Source organism: Anabrus simplex, chromosome 10 (genome assembly GCF_040414725.1).
Source record: "Anabrus simplex isolate iqAnaSimp1 chromosome 10, ASM4041472v1, whole genome shotgun sequence".
NCBI lineage: Eukaryota > Metazoa > Arthropoda > Insecta > Orthoptera > Tettigoniidae > Anabrus > Anabrus simplex.
In genome coordinates this window covers 7494665-7507896 of record NC_090274.1, presented here as the reverse complement: position 1 = coordinate 7507896, position 13232 = coordinate 7494665, and the positions used below count along the sequence as shown (strand labels likewise).

The 13232-nt window shown below is 37.4% G+C and overlaps 1 long non-coding RNA gene across 1 annotated transcript in view; it reads right to left on the bottom strand.

The window, feature by feature from the left end:
* Positions 1-7275, bottom strand: part of LOC136882429 (uncharacterized) — a 380234-nt gene extending 372959 nt beyond the window's left edge. The window contains exon 1 of the long non-coding RNA XR_011018804.1: positions 7053-7275. This is a non-coding gene — a long non-coding RNA (uncharacterized lncRNA). The remainder of the gene's footprint in view (positions 1-7052) is intronic.
* Between the last annotated feature and the right edge of the window lie 5957 nt (positions 7276-13232).

Genomic DNA, 13232 nt, shown 5'->3' with positions numbered 1-13232 from the left:
TATTGACGATGTACAGCGTGTGGGGAGAGCGAAAGGTAAGAGACCAATTAGAGTGAACTTGCTATCGACACTGATGGCGGACTTTGTAATAAGAAATTCGAGTAATCTGAAAGGAGAGAAAGTGTGGATAAAACGGGAGATGGACAGGGAAGCCATAGAGAAGAACAGAATTCTGAATAGACATTTAAGAGAGGCAAGAAAACAAGGTCTTAAGGCATATATTAGAGGGCAGCAGCTGGTGGTTGGAAACGGAAGGTGGAATCGAGTGTGGGGGGCGGGAAGGCTGAAAAAGCTTGATGAAGAACACCAACAGCAGCAGAACGTGTCCTTGGCAACAGTGGAAGTAGTAAGGAAGATCAGTGACGTAGAAAGGAGTGATATTACGGAAGTGAGCGAAGTCCACATCACATCAGGTGCGGGAAGTAGGGATGTGCTGAACAGCAGTGCCAGCAACCAGGTGGGCGGAAATGGAGAGTCCTTGAAGAGTCATCACTACACAGAGATGGAGGAAGCAAGTAATGTGCCACAACTGGTGAGGAGTACAGTGGAAATTGTGAATGAAGGTAACAGTAGGCAGGGTAAGAATGCATCCTCTCCGAGTAAAAGGATCACTGAAAATAAAATGGAAAAAAGACAGGCGCTAAATAAGGAAAGATAATTAAGTTTCAAAGATCTCTGGGGAAAGAAAAAAGGCGTAGGTATGGAGAAAGGGAAGGATGACGGGAGAAAAGAGAACGAGGAGAGATCTGGAGAGGACTCACAGGGAAGAGTGACAAGGAGTAGAGGTGGAAATGAAGAAGCACAGGGGCAAAGAGTAGGAGGGAATAAATAACTAGAGATGGCGATAGGGTTGTGGAATATTGAGGGGTTGATGGGGAAAATAGGGAATAAAGAATTGGAGAAAACAGTAAAGGAGTATGAGATTATTGCCCTAGTAGAGACGTGGTTAGGAAAAGGGATAGAAATTGAATGGGATGGGTATAGAGTAGTCAACGTGATAAAAGAAAAAAGGGGGAGAATGGGAAGAAATCCGGGCGGGATAACAGTTTTAATAAAAAATGAGTTAGTAGAGAGAGTAGAGAGAATACAGAATGAGGTAGAAGGGGTGGTATGGCTGAGAATTAAAATGGGAAATGATGCGAAGGAGGCAATTTGCCTGGCTCTATTATACAACCACCCTAAAGACTCAACTTATGCTAATAAAACATTTTTTGAAGAACTGATTGAAGAAATAAACAAAATGAAAGGATTATATGTGGAAGATGGAATGATATTGTTAGGGGATTGGAATGCAAGAGTGAGTAATAGGGTACCCGATTATGGGAGAGAGGATAAGGAAGTGAGTGAGTACAGAAGAAATAGTAAAGACAAAGATATAAATAGCTATGGGGTAAGATTATTAGAGTTATGTGCTATAGAAAAATTATATATTTTAAATGGATGGATGAAGGGAGATAGTAATGGTGAGCTGACATTCATCTCATCGAAGGGCGGGAGTGTAGTAGATATAGGAGTTAGCACGGAAATAGCTCTAAAGAAGATAATAAGTTTTGAGGTGACAGAATGTGTGATAACAGAACATATGCCCATCAAGATAAAATTAAGGGGGGAGTATGATGGAGTGAAGAGAAGGGTAGGAAAAAGAGATAGGTATAAGGAGGGATGGAAGTACATTTGGAATGATACCACGATCGAGAGATTGAGAACAGAGTTAAAAGAGAGTGAAGAGAGAATAAGGGTTGAAAGTGAAAGGATGTTGGAAGGAGGGGATGTGGATGAAGTTTTAAAACTAATAGAACGCCCAGTATGGAAGGTGGGTAAGAAAGTGAGAATAAGGGAAGAGAAAGACAGAAACATAGGCGCGGGGTGGTTTGATGAAGAGTGTAAGAGGAAACGAATGGTAGTAATGACAGCTCTAGCGGACTTCAAGAAAGGAGGAGAACAAGGGAAAAGAGAGGATTATTGTAAAGTAAGAAGAGATTACAAGAAGTTACTAAATGAGAAAAAAAAGTGCTGGAAAGCAGCGGAAGCTGAGAGAGTAAACAGGTATTGCAAAGAGAAAAGATTTGATAGGGTTTGGGAAACTATAAATAAGATTAAGAGAACTAGATCGACAGGGGGAGGAACAATGATAACAGAAAATGAGTGGATAGGATATTTTGCAGAGCTTTTGGGTGGGAGGGGAGAAGGCCACGGGGGTATGGAAAAGACGTATATTGTAAAGGAAGTACAAACAGGAGTACAGTTACTAGATGAGGAGATAACAAGTCAGGAAATAGTTAGGGTGTTAAGTAAAGTAAAAACCAAAACAACGGGTGGGGCAAATGGTATTACTAACAGGATATGGAACGAAGTAGGAGCAAATGAAGTAATGTTGAAAGTGATGGTGAAATTTTTTAACAAGATATGGGAAACGAATAAATTCCCTAGCGAGTGGAGAAAAGGAGTACTTTGTCCTATATATAAGAACAAAGGAAGTCGAAGTGATCCAAACAACTATAGAGGAATAACACTCCTGGACTCGCTGTCGAAGGTATATACAGGTATTTTAGCTAATAGGATTATAAATTGGGCAGAGAAATATGGAAGGATTTCGGACTATCAAAATGGATTTCGTAAAGAGAAAAATACTGTGGATAATATTTGGATTTTGGATACTTTAATTACGAAGTATGTGAAAATAGCAGGGAAGAGATTATATGTAGCAGCAGTAGATTTAGAGAAAGCCTTCGATGCAGTGAATAGAGAGGCGTTATTTACTAGATTAAGAGAGGTTGGGTTATCGGTAAAAATGAGGATGGCAATAGAAGGAATATATGAGAAAGTATTGGTGATGATTAAACTAAAAGGGGGTGGGTTGAGTAAGTGTATGGAATCGAAAAGGGTTGTGAGGCAGGGTTGTAAGCTATCACCCATATTATTTCTACTGTTTATAAATAATATATTGGATAGACATGGAGGCGAGAGATGACAATGCCCTTGGATTGGGAAGAGGGAGATACCGGGGCTGCTATTTGCAGACGATTTATTAATCTTGGCATTAACAGCAAAGGGATTGCAGGAAGGACTAAATGAGGTAGTGGAATATACTAGAAGATGGGCACTCAAGATAAATGTACGGAAGACGCAGATAATGATATGTAGGAAGAGGAAAGCCAAAAAAGAAAAGAAATTCTGGACAGTCGAGCAGCAAGAAATCAGACCAGAAAAAAAATGGAGTATTTAGGAGTTATAATTAGTAGTAACGGCACGTGGGAAAATCAGATTAGAAGAGCCAGATATAAAGGAAGGGGAGCACTGGCAGTAGTGGGGATATTAGAAAATAAATTTCCGGATATAAAGTACAAAATACAGAGATTGGTGTTCCAATCAATGGTCAAAGGAAAAATGTTATATGGGGTAGAAATATGGGGATTAGAGGAAAATAGAAAAGAACTAAACCAGGTGGTGGCGAAATTTAGTAAGATTATTATGGGAGTTCCAAACTGTACTGCAAATGTGGGGGCTAGATTAGTATGTAAAGAATCGATAGACACTACTATAGCCAAGAGGGTGATGAAGTACTGGATGAGATTGGAAGAAGGGAAGGGAGGGGATTTAGTACAAGACACATATAGGTTCCAGAAAAATATGGAGAACGAGAGGTATTGGGTAAATAAGTGCAAAAATAAATTACGAAAACTGGGGTTAGGAGATATAGGATATGAGAGGTGGAGAGAAAAGAAAGAATGGGTATGGAGAAGGGTTATAAGGAGAGTTGCCGATATAGAGAGACAGAGTTTAATAATGGAATGTAGAGAAAGAGCCTCACTATCAGTATTTAATAAATTGTTAGAAAACATGAACCCTAAAATCGAAGTGGAGGACCGGAAGGGCAAGAGAGGTCTATACTGGTGGATTTTTGGAACTCCTACCAACAGAGGCTGGATAGGTACAGAAAATGCAGGTAGATGTATTCTGTGTGGAGAAAAATGGTCGGACCTACATATATTCATCGAATGTAGGGAGTTAGAAGAGCTGAAAAAGAAAGTGTTGAGTAAAAAAGAGATAGAAAAAGTAGAAAAAATTGAAAAGATGACGGTGTGGCTGGCCAGAGAATGGGGAAGAGGAACAAATATTTCGAAATATTTAAATATGGTTAGAATGAGATTTATAAAGAAATTAAGAGAATAAGGGGTAAAAGAGGGTTACAGAGGAAGGAGAGGAAGGAGGTAGACGAAACTGCTAGGTTATATAAAAATTGAAGACAATAAGATGAGTTTGAAGTACAATCTGATTGTATGATGATAAGAAGATTTGTATATATTTGGAGAGGATTGCATGTGTGAGAAAACGGAGGTGGTAGTTAATGTTAGAAAAAAAAAAAAAGCAATGAGAGATGTGAGTAAGAGGAACTGTTGGACTGTTTAGAAACGGAAATAAGCGGAAGAAAGAGAAGGAATAAGGGAAAGCCAGGTTTGATTGTTGGCAATTCGATTGTTTAAGATTTAAGCTCAAAAAAAAATTTTTAAAAAAAATTAGAGAGTAGTTTTTTAGTTTCAGTCTAAGACTCGTAGGAGCTATAGAATTGTCAACAAATACATTTGTAAACAGTGTTAGAATATGAATGATAGGGTTAGTGGACAAGAAAAGGTGTTTGGATAACATAATAGTAGATAATTCTAAACTCTGGCTTAAAAATTTTAATAAGTAATGAGTGGCCGTGAGGAAGAGGAACTGCTGGACTGTTTAGAGATGGAAAGGATTGATAAGTGATGTGAGGAAACAAGGAAAAGACAGATTTGTTTTGTGGCAATTCCGTGGTTTAATAAGTTAAACTATTTTTTAAAAAAATGAAATTAGGAAGTAGTTTTAGTCTAAGAGACGCAAGAATAAGAAAGAAAAGCGATGAGCAAGGAACTGGAAATTGTCAACAAGTGCGTTTGTATATAGTGTATAAATATTAACTATACGGTAAAGTGGAAAGTAGTTTGTAGTTAGCGAATAAGTATTATAAGAGAGATGGACAGAGGCTAGGAAGAGTAAGAGGGGAAGATTGGGGATGGAAGGGGGGAGGGGATAAGAGACAGACGGGTGGGATGGTACAGTCCCATCCCTAGGTGAAAGAGGAAACATGTCCGCTCACAGAATAACAACTGAATCAAGATGGTGGCGGTAAGACGACACGATTATAGGCGGAGCAGTAGATAAATGCGTGACGGATCGTATGACGGACCGGAAACCGCCTCTACGATTCGCCACGTAAGATGAGGAGAGAAGTACGAGCTATAGGTGGGGGTAATATCTAACCCGGGAGGAGGGGCTGAGCGGCCAGGGTGGGTTGGATCTCTCCTCACAGGGAATGCCGCAGCAGCCGAGGTTTTTTTATTTTATCTTATTTTTTTATGTTTAGTTAGCTGTAGAGAGTAGATAGGGGATGCCCTTACATGCGGAGGAGTTCCTCGCATACCAGAGGCATCTCAATAGTTTTAGACAAGTCGGTGCAGTGTTAGGCCGGATTCCGCCGACATTGACACCACTAATAAGTAGAGTAGATAGTAATTGTATTGTTTGGTTTATATTATATTGTGCGGTTTTTTTGGGGTTCTTAGTTAATAGTTTTAGTGTAGATAGTTAGAGCTTTATATTATATATAATGGTATGTTAGTCTATATTGTTTTGTTTTGTTTGGTTTATATTGTTTTGTTTGGTTTTTTGGGTTCATGTGTATTTTATGCTCTTTATTGTCTGTAACCGATGGTGCAAACTAGGGTGGCAATAAAGAGTTATCTATCTAATCAGCCGAAATTCGCGATCTGAATCGTTTTCTGCGAGAATCCGCCAAAACTCGCGATCTGACTCGTTTTCTAATAGATTATGGCAAGTTTCCTCCCATTTTTCAATCTTTATTTCCAGCAATCGATTTCGTACTTCCCAGGCTAGGTCCAGGTATTCCACCCTGTCAGTTGGGTCTCTAAATCTTTGCCATCTTTTCTTATAAGCATTTTTAATATGGAACAAATCCTTCAGGAGATCCAGCGTGGTGTCGTCTTGGGTGCCTTGGCGGTACTGAACCCGCGGCCAGACTGCATTCATAGTCATTACCCATCCAGGACCCGTTTCCACCGCGGTCCGCACATTTGACGACGGTCCAGAACATTATTATTATTATTATTATTATTATTATTATTATTATTATTATTATTATTATTATTGTTACCGTGTTTTAGCGGTAGTTATGCGTAAAAGAAGGTGCGGGTGTGAATGGGTTTCAAGCTACGAAATTATAGTGCATGTAAAATTAATTTAAAATTTAACAAGGTTATATTTTCTTTTCAAAAACAAAGCAATAACAGACATGGCAGGTACAATGTAGCAAAACAAGGGGAGTTACAATATTTACAGGTTTTGGGCTTCACGCCCTGACTTCAGCGATCAGCTCAGTTTTACCACAAACACAAGTTTTAACAGAGGGGCAGAAAACCCCATTCATCCCTAGGAGCCCCTGGCTCCGAATTACACAGAAAAGCCTCCACGAGGCATATGACACTCCATTTTCAAAAGAGCGATCCGCTCTTAAAATTTAAGCCTCTCAAAGGCCACACCAAACTCTACCTTCAAGCTGTCCTTTAAGGACGTATTCACAGGGGTAAAATACCCAACCTACAGAGGTCTATTACATGAAAAGAAGGTTGATTACATGACCTCTAAAATAACAATTTGAGAGGAGGCGATCTTGCACTCCTAATACACTTTGTTTTTTTTTTAAAACCTAATCTGGCTCTGGGCCGCTAACGCAAGGGCTAATCCCATACTACAGAGGTGACTTAGAGAAGAACACTTTACATTACATAAACGAAGAATAGTTTGAGAAAATAAGTTCACCTCAAAACAAATATGAGTGGGAGCTCGAGAGGGTTAGCACTCTCTATCCCAATATGTAGCCTTACAAGAAAAAGATGAAAAGAGTAATTACATTTTAGGAAAAGGTTACATGATGGAAATGCTTCGAACCCGCCGCGAGTGTTAAACTGCCGACCTAGCAAGAAAAGAAGTTATTAATAGGCCATTACCTGGTGTTGAACGGCTGAAGAAGAAAGAGGCGCTTCCCGCCTCCTGCTATGTACTTAATACACTGAAAGATGGAACAGAAGTGGCCCGGAGACCCCAAAATCAGCAGTTTATAACCTCTCGCGGAAGATTCTAGGCGTTAGGGGAAATAAAACACCCTCCCTCAAAGTTTTTATTGGCTAGGGAAAAGAAACCCCTACATAGAGGAAAAAGAAACACATTATTGGTGGAAAATTAATTAAAGAAATTCGGGATTGGCTAGATCCAAAATAAGGGGAAAAAGAGGGGTATACAGCCAACTTAAACCATGACAGAAAGAAATTTAACAAAGAACAAACTCTTGAAATAAAAATTTCTCCAACAAAATAGTTCTTTGATTTCGCACTAGGTCGCACTATTGTTGATCTTCAGTAGTGTCCTCTAGAAGAGAAAGTTCACACTTCTTACTTCAAGCGAAACAAAAACACATCAAAAATGACACAGTTCACAAACTCAAAAATTTCCAGGTAGTGACATCTTCTGAGAAATTAGTAGATTAATAGTGTAGATAAAGTTCAGACTTCCTCCAGAAGAGGAGTTTCAACTGGCGCAACTTTTAAATAAACAGAGTAGAGGTGTACCGCCCGGTACAATTATTATTATTATTATTATTATTATTATTATTATTATTATTATTATTATTATTATTATTATTATTATTATTATTATTATTATTATTATTATTATTATTATTATTATTATTATTATTATTATTATTATTATAGATGTTCTGGACCCCACAGCAAGATGCAAGACCGCTACTTGGCGGTAAATTACATCTGCTGCCATTGTTATTGTTGAGAATGTGACCAGCACCAATGTCGCGCGTACGCAAGTGTGCGGGATTTCTGGCGATACGAATGACATACTTCCGTGCATTATTGACCTTATTATAGAGGTGAACAATTGGACGGTCAATCTCATTCCTATCGTTTATTTCAAATGTGTTTAAATTTTTATTCATATGCCAGGAGAATCTACTGTAATATAAGAACGTTCTCCGAAGGAAAAGTTGGCTGTTGAAAACGAAAATAAATGATCGGTTTATGATCAGAATAAGTACATCGAAAATATACAGGCTGTTTCCAGTCGTTCGACAGGGTCAGGAATGGAAGGAATAAAGCCCCATCTAGCGGCGACAGTAGGAATTGTGCCGGCTGCCGAAGCACTCCTCTGGGGCAATGATCGATGAATGACAAATGAAATGAAATATTGGACAGTGTTGCTGGAATGAATGATGACAGGGAAAAGCGAAGTATCAGGAGAAAAACCTGTCCCGCCTCCGTTTTGTCCAGCACGAATGTCACATTGAGTGACCGGGATTTGAACCACGGAACCCAGCTGTGAGAGGCCGGCGCGCTGCCGAGTGAGCAACGGAGGCTCCTTATAAGTACATTATGAACAGCAAAATCAATTGGTCTCACCTCCTTTTACACCCCACCGCCGTTAAGTTTATTTACCCCCCCCCCAAAAAAAAAATTAAAAGAAGGAGTGTTTCTTTATGTTTAAAGGAGATTCCAAACCCCAATGTTCACGTCTATTACCTTGAGTTTTGAGATATAAGTATCCCCATAAAAATAATTCGCTTTTTTTTACTTCCTTTCACACTTCTCCCCCCCCCCTAAGTGAATTTTCCGGCAAAAAATACTTGTTTCTTTAATAGTAAAGGATCTTCTAAATAGCAATTATCACGACTCTAACTTCTTCAGTTTTTGATTTATGTGTCCTCATGAAAGGAATTCAACTCCTTTCCACTCCCGCCCCCCAAGATGGTTTCCCCCACAAAACGCGTATTTCTTTGTTTTTAAAGGAGATCAAAATACCAATTTTCACGTCCGTAACAACTTTAGTTTTTATTAGATGTATGTATTCTCATACAATTAAGTCAATTAATTTTAGAATTCTTTCCCCCCCCCATTCATTGGATTTTCCGAGAATACGCGTTTCTTTATTTTTAAAGGAGATCCCATATACAAATTTTTAGTTCTGTAATATATTCAGTTTCTGAGATATATATATCCTCATTAAAGGCATTCAACCCACTATTCACCCTTTTACACCCCTCCTATTGGGATTTACAGAAAACGAAAAAATACTTATTCCTTTACTTTTAAAGGAGATTCTAAATACCAATTTTCACATCTGTAAACTTTTAAAGTTTTAAGATATAGACACAATCATTTTAAAAATTCACCCCCCTTTTCACCCCCATTATCCGGGTTTTTCAAAAACGAAAATATACGTGTTTCCTTATTTTTAAAGTGGATCCCCAATACCAATTTTCAGGTCTGTAATATCTTCAGGTTCTGAAATATAAGTAGCCTCGTTAAAGGCATTCAACCTCTTTTTCACCCTTTTCCACCCTTCCTATCGGGATTTTCCGAAAACAAAAAAAAAGTGTTTCTTTATTTTTAAAGGAGATTCTAAATACCATATTTTACATCTATAAACTTTAAAAGTTTTGAGATATAGATACACTCAATTTAAAAATTCACCCCCCTTTTCACCCCCCATTATTTGGATTTTCCAAAAACAAAAAAATACGTGTTTCTTTATTTTTAAAAGTGATCAAAGGTACCAATTTTCAGGTCTGTAATATCTTCAGTTTCTGAGATATAAGTATCCTCATTAAAGGCATTCAATCCATTTGCACCCCTTTTCACCCCTCCTATTGGGATTTTCCGAAAACAAAAAAATACGTGTTTCTTTATTTTTAATGAAGATTCTAAATACCTATTTTTACATCTGTAAACTTTAAAAGTTTTGAGATATAGATGCACTGTTTTTAAAAATTCACCCCCCTTTTCACCCTCCCATTAATTGGATTTTTCAAAAACAAAAAAATACGTGTTTCTTTATTTTTAAAAGAGATCAAAAGTACCAATTTTCAGGTCTGTAATATCTTCAGTTTCTGAGATATAAGTACCGGTATTCTGATTAAAGGCATCCAACCCCCTTTTTTACCGTTTTTCACCCCTCCTATTGGGATTTTCTGAAAACAAAAAAATACGTATTTCCTTATTTTTAAAGGAGATTCTAAATACCAATTTTTACATCTGTAAACTTTCAAAGTTTTGAGATATAGATACACTCATTTTAAAATTCCAACCCCCTTTTCACCCCCTTAGCGAAGGAATATCCAAAAATCCTTTTTTAGCGAGCACCTACATCTTAAAATGAATCTATGCCCAAAATTTCATTTCTTTATGTCCAGTAGTTTTGGCTCGGCGATGATGAATCAGTCAGTCAGTCAGGACAAGCTATTTTATATATATAGATACATCCATAACAGGGTATATCCCCAATTACAATGGATGGTACAAACAATTAAAAAACCAAGATTTAAACACATTTTAAATAAAACATACAAACATATAAAGTATTAAAGTATAAGCAGAGAAAACAGAAAAATATTCATAAGAACAGCAAATACACGAACACATATACATTTGAAAAATAATAGTGGCATTACATTAATCATATTTCAGTGCTGAATTTTCTCCAATAAATTATTCATTATAATGTAAATATTGTTTTAACATTTTTTAAATAAAGGAAGTGATAAAGCAAAATCTATTTCTCTGCTGTCAGAAGATATTTTGTTATATACTTCACACATTTTTACAACAGGTGAATTTTTATGAAGTGAGGTTCTTGAGAAGGGGCAGTAAAATGTTTGTCTCAAACGAAGAGTTACCCCCTTGCTATAGAAGTTGATTCTTTTAAGAAACTCTTGCTTATCTAATATTCCATTAACTGTCTTGTAAAAAAAAATATCTGTTGAGCTAATATTCTACGTGTACTGAGCTGCATTAAACCAAATTCATTTAATAGAGTTCTATAGGAAACTCTTTGATGATATGATGATCGGTTATATTTTTTAAAATATAAAATATATCGCAAAAATTTTGTTTTGTATTTTTTCTATTTCGTTAATTGTACACATGTACTGAGGAGACCACACTACACATGCATATTCAAGTTTACTTCTAACAAGATGACTGAATAAGATTTTTAAAGTATATTCATCGCTAAGTTCCTGAGTATTTCTAATAATAAACCCTAATTGTCTAAATCCATCATTTGTAATTTTGTGAATGTGACTGTTGAATGGAAGTTTTGAATCAAGCATAACACCCAGATCATTTACTAAATTACACCTCTGCAAGATCTCACCATTTATTCTGTAGTTATTCACAGTCACATTCTTATTACTAGAAAGTGTTATCACAAAACACTTCTTAATATTGAAAAAAAAAAGCCTGTTTGCAACACACCATTTGTAACAGTTGTTCAGATCGGCTTGCAATTCCATAGCATCATCATACTCGGTAATTTGCTTATAAATCTTTAAGTCGTCAGCAAAGAGTAAGGATTTTGAATATTTTATTACATTCGGTAAGTCATTTATAAATAATATAAAGAACAATGGAACAAGGTTTGAGCCCTGAGGGACTCCAGAATTAACTTTGAACTTGAATGAAGTATTTTGTGCGTAAGATACAAACTGTTTTCTGTCTAATAGATATGAAGAAATTAATTTCAGAAATTCAGAAGATAAACCAAATAATGATAATTTTCTCAAAAGAATACCATGATCAATTTTATCAAAAGCTTTTGCAAATTCAGTATAAACTGCATCGACAGGAAGCCCTTCATTCAATGAATCAGAAATATCCTAAGATCATAAGATTAGTCGTAGTAGAACGCTTGGGATAAAACCCATGCTGAGATTCTGATATGTATGGTTTGATATGATTAAATATTCTAACATAGAGTATTTGGTCAAAGAGCTTCGCTGGAGCACATATTATTGAAATAGCTCTGTAGTTCTCAATTTTAGAACTATCACCAGATTTAAGGATCGGAGTTATTTTACTTATTTTCCAAATTTCAGGAAATATTTGCGTCTTTAAAAAAAATTATATATGGTACATAGTGGAACCATTAGCATCTCTGCACATCCTTTAATAATGTAAGGAGGTATGTGATCAATTCCCGCCGATTTAGAAGCCTTAAGGTTTGTTACTGCATCTTTATACTCGTCTTCGCGTATAGGACCCATCTGCAAACTATGAGCAGTAATCATTGACACTGACTCGGAGGCTATATATAAAGAAGGGTGGGGTGCATAAACAGTTTGAAAATAACATGCAAACGCATTGGCTATTCCTTGCGCAGTTACAAAATGGTTTCTACCATATGTCATACACTGTTTGAACAAACTATCATTTCGTTTACTTTTTATGAAACCCGAAAACGTTTTCGGATCATTTTTTTATATTATCCTGTGACTGTAATATATACAATTTATATGCCCTTGCAATAAGTGTCTTAGAATGTTTTCTCAATTGTTTGTACATGTGAGCACTGTATTCAGAATGCTTTATGTGCTTCCTGTGAATCTCCTTTAATTTCAACATTTTAATTATATCTGATGTAAACCATCAAGGGTACATTCTTTTCTTATTCACTGTTTCTTTAGGAACATATTTTGTGAAAAGGTTATTAAGGACTTCATAAAAATAGCTTACTGCATTGTTGGGGTCTTTACTCTATAGTAACTGATTCCAGTCATACAACTCATAAAAATCGGCCTCCTTGAAATTGTAGATGCTCATTCATTCATCATCTGTTTACCCTCCAGGTTCGGCTTTTCCCTCGGACTCAGCGAGGGATACCACCTCCACCGCCTCAAGGGCAGTGTCCTGGAGCTTCAGACTCTTGGTCGGAGATACAACTGGGGAGAATGACCAGTACCTCGCCCAGGCGGCCTCACCTGCTATGCTGAACAGGGGCCTTGTGGAGGGATGGGAAGTTTGGAAGGGATAGGCAAGGAAGAGGGAAGGAAGCGGCCGTGGCCTTAAGTTAGGTACCATCCCGGCATTCGCCTGGAGGAGAAGTGGGAAACCACGGAAAACCACTTCCAGGATGGCTGAGGTGGGAATCGAACCCACCTCTACTCAGTTGACCTCCCGAGGCTGAGTGGAGACCGTTCCAGCCCTCGTACCACTTCTCAAATTTCGTGGCAGAGCCGGGAATCGAACCCGGGCCTCCGGGGGTGGCAGCTAATCACGCTAACCACTACACCACAGAGGCGGACTGCAGCCATCTATACCATGCCAAATTCTTAACATCATCAA